The sequence below is a fragment of the Rana temporaria genome, chromosome 1 (assembly GCF_905171775.1).
Source record: "Rana temporaria chromosome 1, aRanTem1.1, whole genome shotgun sequence".
NCBI classification, from domain to species: Eukaryota; Metazoa; Chordata; class Amphibia; order Anura; family Ranidae; genus Rana; species Rana temporaria.
The window spans coordinates 532472843-532482525 of NC_053489.1; positions in this window are offsets into that span (position 1 = coordinate 532472843).

Sequence of the window (9683 nt, forward strand, 5' to 3'; positions counted from 1 at the left end):
CAGTCGAATTGCAGAGGTCCTGAAAAAGAATGGCCAAAACTGCAAATAATGATTCTGCATAAAGGTCATGTAATTGTCGATAAAAGCCTTTGAAATGTATGAAGTGCGTGTAATTATATTTCACTACATCACAGAAACAACTGAAACAAAGATCTAAAAGCAGTTTAGCAGCAAACTTTGTAAAAACTAATATTTGTGTCATTCTCAAAACTTTTGGCCACAACTGTAGACGCGATAACTTTTGTACAAACCCATTAAATATATGCTTATTGTATTTTTTTTTTTTTTATTTACCAAAAATATGTACAATAATACATATTGGCCTAAACTGATGAAGAAATTACTTTTGTTAAATTTTTGGGGAAGATATTTTTTCAAAATTGTCACTCTTTTTTTGCTTAGAGAGCAAAAAATAAAAGCCGCAGAGGTGATCAAATACCACCAAAAGAAAGCTCTGTTTGTTGGAAAAAAGGACATCAATTTTGTTTGGGTACATCGCCGCACGTCTGCGCAATTGTTAGTTAAAGCGACGCAGTGCCGAATCGTAAAAAATTACCTGCCCATTAAGGGGGAAAATCTTCTGGTCCATAAGTGGTTAAGTCAAACATTACATGAGAAAAAAAAATGCATGAGATTGACTCTTATTTTCTTTTCTTTATCATTTTATTTTTTTGCCAATTTGATTTCTCAAGGTAATGAGTATATTTTATTACATAAAGATTTACCAGGTGAATTGTTAATTTTTAAAATAATCTTTATTGGAATAAAAACACTGTACTAAACCTCCCAAAATAAGGTGTTGTCCAGAAAAGGACTTAAAACTTCAGTGTCCTTCATCATGTCTTTTCTTGGTGTATAAAATCCACGAGGGGGCAATGGCCAAAGACACTCTGAAACTATGCAAATTCAGTTCTTCTGAGTGACAGGGGAAATAATGTTAAATTTCAATATCATCATGTATTCATTTCATCAGTTAGGCAGCAGGCCATATAGTTACATATTATATAGTGTAACTACATTCGTCCGCTTTGAATGGCTTAAAAAATGTTTCAAGTATAGGAGTGACAGACGTCACCCTACCTCGTTTCATCAAGGACATCTTTCATAATTTCTGTTACATGTCTGTTATGGAAACTTGCATTGGATTACTCCTAGACCAGTGAGGCCCGGAGTGAAAAAATGACTGAAAGGAAAAGATAACGCAGGGCCGAGGGAAAGCACGGGGGGAAGGGAGCCTGCACAGGGTTACGTTTTTGGGGAGGTGTGGAAAGGAGGGGATGACTGGGAAAATGTATGTGGAGGGGAGGTACGGTATACGAGGGGGAGGCGAAGTCAGGCGGGTACATCCGGGAAGCAGGTAGAACGAAGGAGGCAGTTTTTCTCTGCGCCTTTACCTTAGGGATTGAAAATGCACATTGATCTAATTTTAGGCAGGCTGCGGCGTCTTCTCGGGGACCCGGATGGCTGATGGAGCGAGTGGGGGAATACATCCAGGACCAGGCAGAGGGTTCCCAGAGCAGGGGGGCGCACCACATGCACACACATGGTGGCCGCCGGAGCGGTATTCACCCGACCCTGTGGGTCAGACAGCCAGGCATCTCAGTCGCCCCCCCCGGCGAAACGGTCACAGGCCTCAGCCGGGGTGAGGGCCGGACGGCACCCTCGGCAACGGAGGAGCTCAGGGGGATGGGCTACGGGCCGGAAGGGCGCCCGTTCCTCGCCTACAGGCAGGGACACTTTGAGTGCCACTATCCCTCCCGAGACACCTGCGAGTGCTTGGGGGGGATTCGGCAGGGTAGGAGCAGTTCCACGGCTGCCGGGCCGTCCAGTGGCTCCGGTTCCAGAGGCAGGCCGGCAGCAGTCCAGAAAACCAGGGAGCAAGCAGTGAGGTCTAGCAGGGGCACTCTGGGAGGCAGACAGGATGGAGGCGGGACGTTGGCCGAGTCGCAGATGAGTCAGAGAGCCACGGAGCAACGGGGTCCACGGCTGCCAGGCCCGCTTCACTTGGAGGGCTTGTGATGCCTGCGACACCTGCCGAGGAGGGGAGGTGCCCATTCAGCCCGGTGAGTCCAACTCTTTATTATCTACTGGGGTGTCTAATGCATTGTGTAGATTGTTGCGGGTGGGGGAGCAGAAAACCGGGTCCCCTGCGCCACATCGGTGGGCCCTGGGGCGCCGGGGACTCCGCCTGGCAGCCCGGGCACATCTGCACAGGTGCAGGAGTTGCTGGTAGGGTTGGGGAATTTATTGCAGTGCTTTGTGGGTGGGGCGGGGTGGCACCACAAGTGGCTCCGTGGGTGGGGGGATACCGGGTTGGCTGGGGACACGTACACTCCCGCAGCGGTGGTGGTCGCCCCCCTCACCGCGGGAACGTCGGTGGTCGCGGCAAGCAGTGTAGCAGGGTAAAAGGGGGGGAGCAGACAACTTCTATCAGGGCGGATATAGTCAGGATTGCAGATGCGGCCAAATGCGAGGTGTACGTTTGTTTCGAGGGACCGTTAGGGGCTCACTTGAAGCAGGAAGTGCGCGACAAGATTGGCAAGGGTGAGTATGTGGAATTTTTTTCCCTGCTTCCCCCTGAAAAATTCAATTTGGATAGGGTGAAGCCTGACGATTCAAAAAAGGAGGATGAGGAGAAGAGGCGGTATAGATTAATCCCACAAACGTTTAGTAATTGGCTACAGGCGTTTGCGATTATGGCGAGTGTCATAGGGGAAAAAAGCCCGGAACACTGCTCGGCACTGTTTTGCAATCTAGATTCAATAGGGGAGGCTCACAGGGTCTATGGGGGTACGGCATAGCTGCAATATGACGAGCAGTTTCAGCAGCGGAGGGCGGTTTGCCCGATGCTCAGATGGGATCACAAAGACATCAGTCTTTGGATGTGCCTCATGTCCTCGCCACGGGCCCCTAATCAGTTTCTTCAGGGGGGGCTGGGGGGTCAGCTGCCTCTGGACTGCTGGACGGAAAGAAATGGGGGGTGTGTTGGCAGTTTAACGAAGGATCCTGCAAGTTTGGGGGGTCCTGTCGGTTCAAACATGAATGCTCTGGGTGCGGGGGCAACCATCCCTTGTCACAATGCTTCAAGAAAGGAAAACGAAGGGGGGAGCTTGCTAACAAGAGGAACGACACCGGTGAGGGTGGAAAGGATGCAACCTTTTCTAGATAGGTATCCGGACAGGGCGGCCGCCCTGTTGTTGGCTGGGGGATTTGCGGACGGGTTTCGTATAATATGCTATATGTCTGAAGTGCCACTGTTGGCGCAGAATTTGCGGTCTGCTTTGGAAAATCTGGGGGTGGTTTCTGAAAAATTGGCCAAGGAGGTGTTGCTGGAGCGTATGGGGGGCGCCATTCGCTAAAAAACCATTGCGGGATTTAGTGGTATCCGCGTTGGGGGTGGTCCCAAAAAAGGAGTCGAACAAGTTTTGCCTTATTCACCATCTCTCTTTCCCAAAGGGGTGGTCGGTGAATGATGCTATTGATCCAGAAGCGTGTTTTAATCTTATACGTCGTTTGAAACGTCGGTGAGCTGGGTTAGGCGTTATGTTCAGGGGGCGTTGATGGCGAAATCAGACATCGAGTCGGCTTTTTCGCCTGCTGCCGGTACACCCGGACAGTTTTCTGCTGTTCGGTTGCTGTTGGTAAGACACATTTTGTATCGTTGCCTGCCCATGGGCTGCTCTATATCCTGTGCCATGTTTGAAGCATTTAGTTCATTTTTGGAATGGGTGGTCCGGGATATGGCTGGTGTGGATTCGGTCATCCATTACGTGGATGATTTTTTGTGTGTGGGGCCTCCTTCCTCCAGTGTGTGCGATTCTACTTTCCACATTGCAGCACATTGCAGGCCGTTTTGGCGTGCCATTGGCGGCTGACAAGATGGAGGGCCCCACCACTGAGCTCAGTTTCCTGGGGATCACGGTCATGGAGTGTTGGCTTCTGGGGGACAAGGTGGACAATCTCAAGATTGAGATTAGGGGGTTGATGGGGTTACATAAGGTGCAACTCCGGAAGTTACAATCCTTGTTGGGAAAGCTGAATTTTGCTTGTCGGATCATTCCAATGGGGAGGGTGTTCTGCCGACGGCTGTCGGCATCCAACACGATGGCTCATGCCCCGACTCATTTCATTAGGCTAACACGGGAACTCAAGGAGGATCTACGGGTCTGGCATTCATTTCTGGAGACGTATAACGGGCGATCAATGTGGATGGAGGGGCCTGTTAGTAACTATGACTTGTATTTGGCCACGGATGCGGCCAGATCAACGGGGTATGGGGCCTTCTTCCAGGGGCAGTGCCGAACCGTGGCCCAGGTCTTGGGTGGAAGCTGGGTTTCTCCGGAACTTGGTGCTGCTGGAATTGTTTCCGGTGGTCCTGGCGATGGAATTGTGGGGTGACACGTGTAGGAACTTGAAGATCAGGTTGAATTGTGACAACATGGGGGTGGTGGAGGTAGTCAACCAGATATCCCCTTCTTCATTGCCGGTGGTTCAGTTGCTGCGCCACTTAGTCTTGAGGTGTTTACAGTTTAAAATTTTCCTATATACTGTACATATCCCTGGGGTTGACAACACACTCGCTGATTCCCTGTCTCGTTTTCAGTGAGACAGGTTCAGAGAGTTGGCTCCATCGGCGAAGGCAGTATTGGTCTCCTCTCTCTCTAACACAGTGGTTCTCAACCTGGGGGTCGGGACCCCCTCGGGGGTCAAATGACGATTTGCCAGGGGTCACCAAATCCTGGGCTGTTCCTGAAGCCCATATCGCTCTCCTAACCTTTTTGCAGCTGCCCAGCAGGGCTGTCCCTGGAGCCTGCGGCCTGGAGGAGACCCTATCTCCTAATTTCGGCATAGGTGTCACTGCTGCCAGACACCACAAAGTCGGAAACACAGTGAGTAACACTACCTGTGATTATAGTTGCCATTAAACAACAAGGAAGATGGCTAGAGAGAGTGATGGGGAGGGGATTAGGATAGAGAGATGAAAGAGAAAGAAAGGAGAACAAAGAGAAATGGTGGTCAATCCTAAAATGTAGCATAATGGGATTTATTAATGTATGTGTGGAAGGGACTCTGGGAGCGTTAAATGTCCATGGGTTAGGGGCACAAATTCTTTGTCTTGCCTTGGGTGCCAACAACCCACGCTACAAAATAATTTTACTGTTAGGGGTCCCCACAACTTGGGAAATTTTATCAAGGGGTCACCGCACTAGAGGGTTGAGAACCAGTGCTCTAACAGGACGTGAAGCTCTGTGTTTACACACAGAGCTCCACGTCCCTGGGCTCTGTGACTGCCGATCGTGGGTGCCTGGCGGATATCGCGGCCCCTGTGTGACGTGGCGACGCTTGCGCCCCCCAGTGGTGCACGGCCGGAGGCCGTATATTGACGGCCTCCCGGCAGATCAGAGCCACCTTGCGGCCGTAAATAGTCAGACGCAGGATGGGAAGTGGTTAAGGGGGAAAATCATCTGGTCCTCAAGTGGTTAAATCACAATAATTTCATCAAGGTTCTTTCCCTTATAGTTTATAGATCACAAAGCAGGCATGAATACAAAATAGTTATAAACTGATTGGTTATATGAACATAAATATTGTTTTCTTTAGTGCCGGTTCACACATATGCAATGCGGGGACCAGCGTGATTCCAGTGCTGGTTCCTGCATCGCATCGAACTCACGTACGACTCACGAACTCCCATGCGAACCGATCCTGGTGCAGACTAAAAAAAGAGTCCTGCATGATTTTGGTCTGAATGCAATGCAAATTCAGCCATACAATGTGTATGGCTGAATTTGCATCGCACAGACATCACATTTGATCTGTACAGCAGTGCGGTGCAAATCACATGGAATGCCTGATATACCGCTAGTGTGAACCGACACTGAAGGTGCTTTTGTGGTACATTAACATACACACTTTTTACATGCAGTATTTTTGCGCTAACATGCATTAGATTAAGGCAGCCCATTCATTTTTAATTGATTTCCAACACACCAAAAGAAGTCAGAGACATGCACTTTTTTAGGAAAATTTGAATCTCCATCAGCATGCCTTGGTATTGTGATTATCACTAGTGTTGCTCACGAATATTCGTATTGCGAATATTCGGCTCGAATATGGCATATTCGAGTATTCGCGATATATTTCGAATTTCGCGGTGAAAATTTGCATTTTTTCAATTTTATTTTTAAAACAGATCACATCCTATCGACGTCTAAAAGCATTGCTGGTATGATTAGAGACCCTGGGCCGAGTAGCTAAGCTAAGGCGATCCTTTTATGTTGCCGAATATTAAAAAAAAAAAATTGCGAATTTTCGCTAATGCGAATGCGAAAATGATTGCGAATTTTCGATAACTGTGGTAGGAGAACTCTGATTGTCTCTGATGCAAAAGGGGGGGGCTTTGTGTATGTTTCTGTTATGAATATTTGTATGTTTGATATTATTTTTTTTTGTAAGAAGGAAAAAATTGCGCATTCCTTAAAAAAAGGGGAGAATACAGCAGCAACTCAAAAATGTTATACAACAAGAATAAAAAATATGTCTAGTGACAAGACATGTGGGCAAATTATAAAATAAGCAAGCGCAAATAACTTGTGAAATACACAGTGAAACAAATATATAAAGAAATATAGTCCCAATAATAGAAAAATAATCTTTCATAAAAATGTCTTTGATATGTGAAGTGAAAAAAAGTCCAAAGCATGCAGCATGAACGTGTTCAATCTTTAAGGTGTTTGATTGCCAAACGGCTGTGACAGATGGATAGAGTAAAGAATCACCACCAATGCAAAACACTTTTTATTTTCTATTGTAAAATATCACGAATATTCTGAGCCAATCAGAGTGCTCCTTCCGCATTTGCCGAATATTCGCAATTATTTTGTATTGTAAAATATCAAGAATATTCTGAGCCAATCAGAGTGCTCCTTCCGCATTTGCCGAATATTCGCAATTATTTTGTATTGTAAAATATCAAGAATATTCTGAGCCAATCAGAGTGCTCCTTCCGCATTTGCCGAATATTCGCAATTATTTTGTATTGTAAAATATCACGAATATTCTGAGCCAATCAGAGTGCTCCAAGCGCTGTTGTCGAAATTTCGCCATCAATATCGCATTCGCATTTTGCGAAATTTCGATAAAATATCACAAATATTCTGAGCCAATCAGAGTGCTCCTAGCGCTGTTGTCGAAATTTCGCCATCAATATCGCATTCGCATTTTGCGAAATTTCGATAAAATATCACGAATATTCTGAGCCAATCAGAGTGCTCCTAGTGCTGTTGTCGAAATTTCGCCATCAATATCGCATTCGCATTTTGCGAAATTTCGATAAAATATCACAAATATTCTGAGCCAATCAGAGCGCTCCTACCGCAGTTATCGAAAATTCGCAATTATTTTCGCATTCGCAATAGCGAAAATTCGCAATCATTTCATTTCGATAAAATATCACGAATATTCGAATTTAGCGAATATATCTCGAATATTCGACTATATATTCGAGATATATCGCGAAATCGAATATGGCGTATTCTGCTCAACACTAATTATCACGTCCTTTATTCACATAAAGCAACAGACATCACAGGCTGACATTTCAGGATCTTGCAGGATCACATTTTACGCCTTGAAAAGGGGATTCTGCAAGATTTGTATGAACGTGTGTTGGGGTGTCATCTAAAATGAATGACACTGCAAAGCACCACCAATGATGCATTACACTGTATTACAATAAGGTGTAGTAAAATGCATATTTCTTGATCATACATTACGGGACACAGGGCCAAATCCACAGCCAGCGGCGCAAAATAAGTTTTTACTAACTTATGTCATTTAAGTTACGGCGCCCTAAGTTGGTGTCGTAATTGCCGTATCCACAGCGCATTTGCGCCCAAAAGTGCGCCTGCCGTAACGTAAATACAGAGGCGTAAGGCGGGGTTATGGCAAGTGGGAAGGAAGTGGGCGTGCTTCATTGTAATGAGCCGTGACCCCATGCAAATGAAGGTCCGGCCGTACTGCGCATGCGCGCACGAATCTGCTGCTCACTGCGCATGTGCAGAACTTTGCTTGGCGCAATCAGTGAGATAGGTAAAAGGCCAAGTGTACTTAGTTTGAGGATCGCACTGTGCTTAACTAGCTCCAGTCAAACACACTTCATTTGCAAAAGTATTTCCCTGTGTTCCCTTCCATGAGCAATTTGCTTCTGCTCTTAGTTTGTCAGTGTTTGTTGGTAAGTTGTGTTTGATAGAGAAGTGTTGGAGGAGTAGTAGATAGTAGTTGTTGTTTGTTTGTGATAAGTGTAATTTTTGTTTGATTGTTTTTGGTAATTTTTTTTTGTTCTGCTTGGATTTTGTGTTTGGTTTTTGTGTGTTTGTATTTGACTTTGTAGTAGCTGTCTGCTTGTGTGTGTATTTTTGTGTGTTTGTCCTGTTTGGCTTCTTGTTGCTGGGTGGTGTCTGTGATGGCCCCCAAACGCAGGAAGCTGAATTTTTCACATGTTGAAAAGCAAATCCTAGCCAGGTATGTCATACAATATGGAAGATATCTACATGGGCCTGATAGCCGGAACACCTCCCCGGCCCAAAGGAAGAGGATATATGCCAAAATCACAGATCACATAAATGCGGCGGGGGGAGGGGAGACGAGGACCCCCGCTGGCATTAAGAAAAAGATCAATGATCTGAGGAGCGTGGTCCGCAATAAGGTGGCCAAGCTCACTGCGCATAGGAGGGGCACTGGAGGAGGGGGACCATGCCCCATCCGGCTGACTGAGGAGGAATGGGCAGTGGCCCGGTGTTTCGAGCCAGAGCAGGTGGTGGGCCTGCCTGGTTATCAGTCTGATGTTCCTGTGAGGCCAGGTAAGGTTTTTTTTTTGTTTTTTTGGTGATTAGCATGTGTGGGTGGGGGAAGGGAACATGTGGCAAGTGTGTGGATCCTCAAACCTGTGATTGTTTGGTGTCTTCCACAGATGACCAGGAGATTGCTGGGCCATCAGGCCAGGCTGCTGCACCACCCCAAAGACAGGAGGCTGCTGAGGAGTCCCCAGGGGAGGGGAGTGGCCAAACCTCCCCTCATGAGGAGGCTGAGGGGGAGGAGGATGAGGGGGAGGAGGATGAGGGGGAGGAGGAAGAAGATCTCCAGATTGGCCGGGAAATCATTATTGCCACAGATCTGATGACCTTTGATGATACCCTTGAGGCTAGCCTTGAGGCTCCCCTTGAGGCTACCCCAGAGGCTCCCCTTGAGGCTCCCCTTGAGGCTACCCCAGAGGCTCCCCTTGAGGCTCCCCTTGAGGCTACCCCAGAGGATCCCCCAGAGGCTGGCACCAGTCAGGCCACCATCAGGGGTAGCCCCTCCCACTCCTCCCACAACATGCCGCAACCCACAAGGGTCACTCTATCCCCTCCTACCTGGCCACAAGCCTCAGGGGCAGGCAGGATGGCGACCCAGGACACCAGGGTGGGGTCTGAGCATATGCCGGCCAGTCTGCTGAGGGACAATGCCAAGCAGACCCGCAGTCTGGGTGACATCAAAAAAACTATGGCCAAGATGGAGCACAGCCTGGATGTAATGAGGGAGTCACTCAGTGATGTGGCCACCAATTCATTGGGTGTCATCACCTGTTTGTGGTCCCTGCATACCGCCACAACAGGCGTGGGCCAGGAGGTGACTGCCCTCAC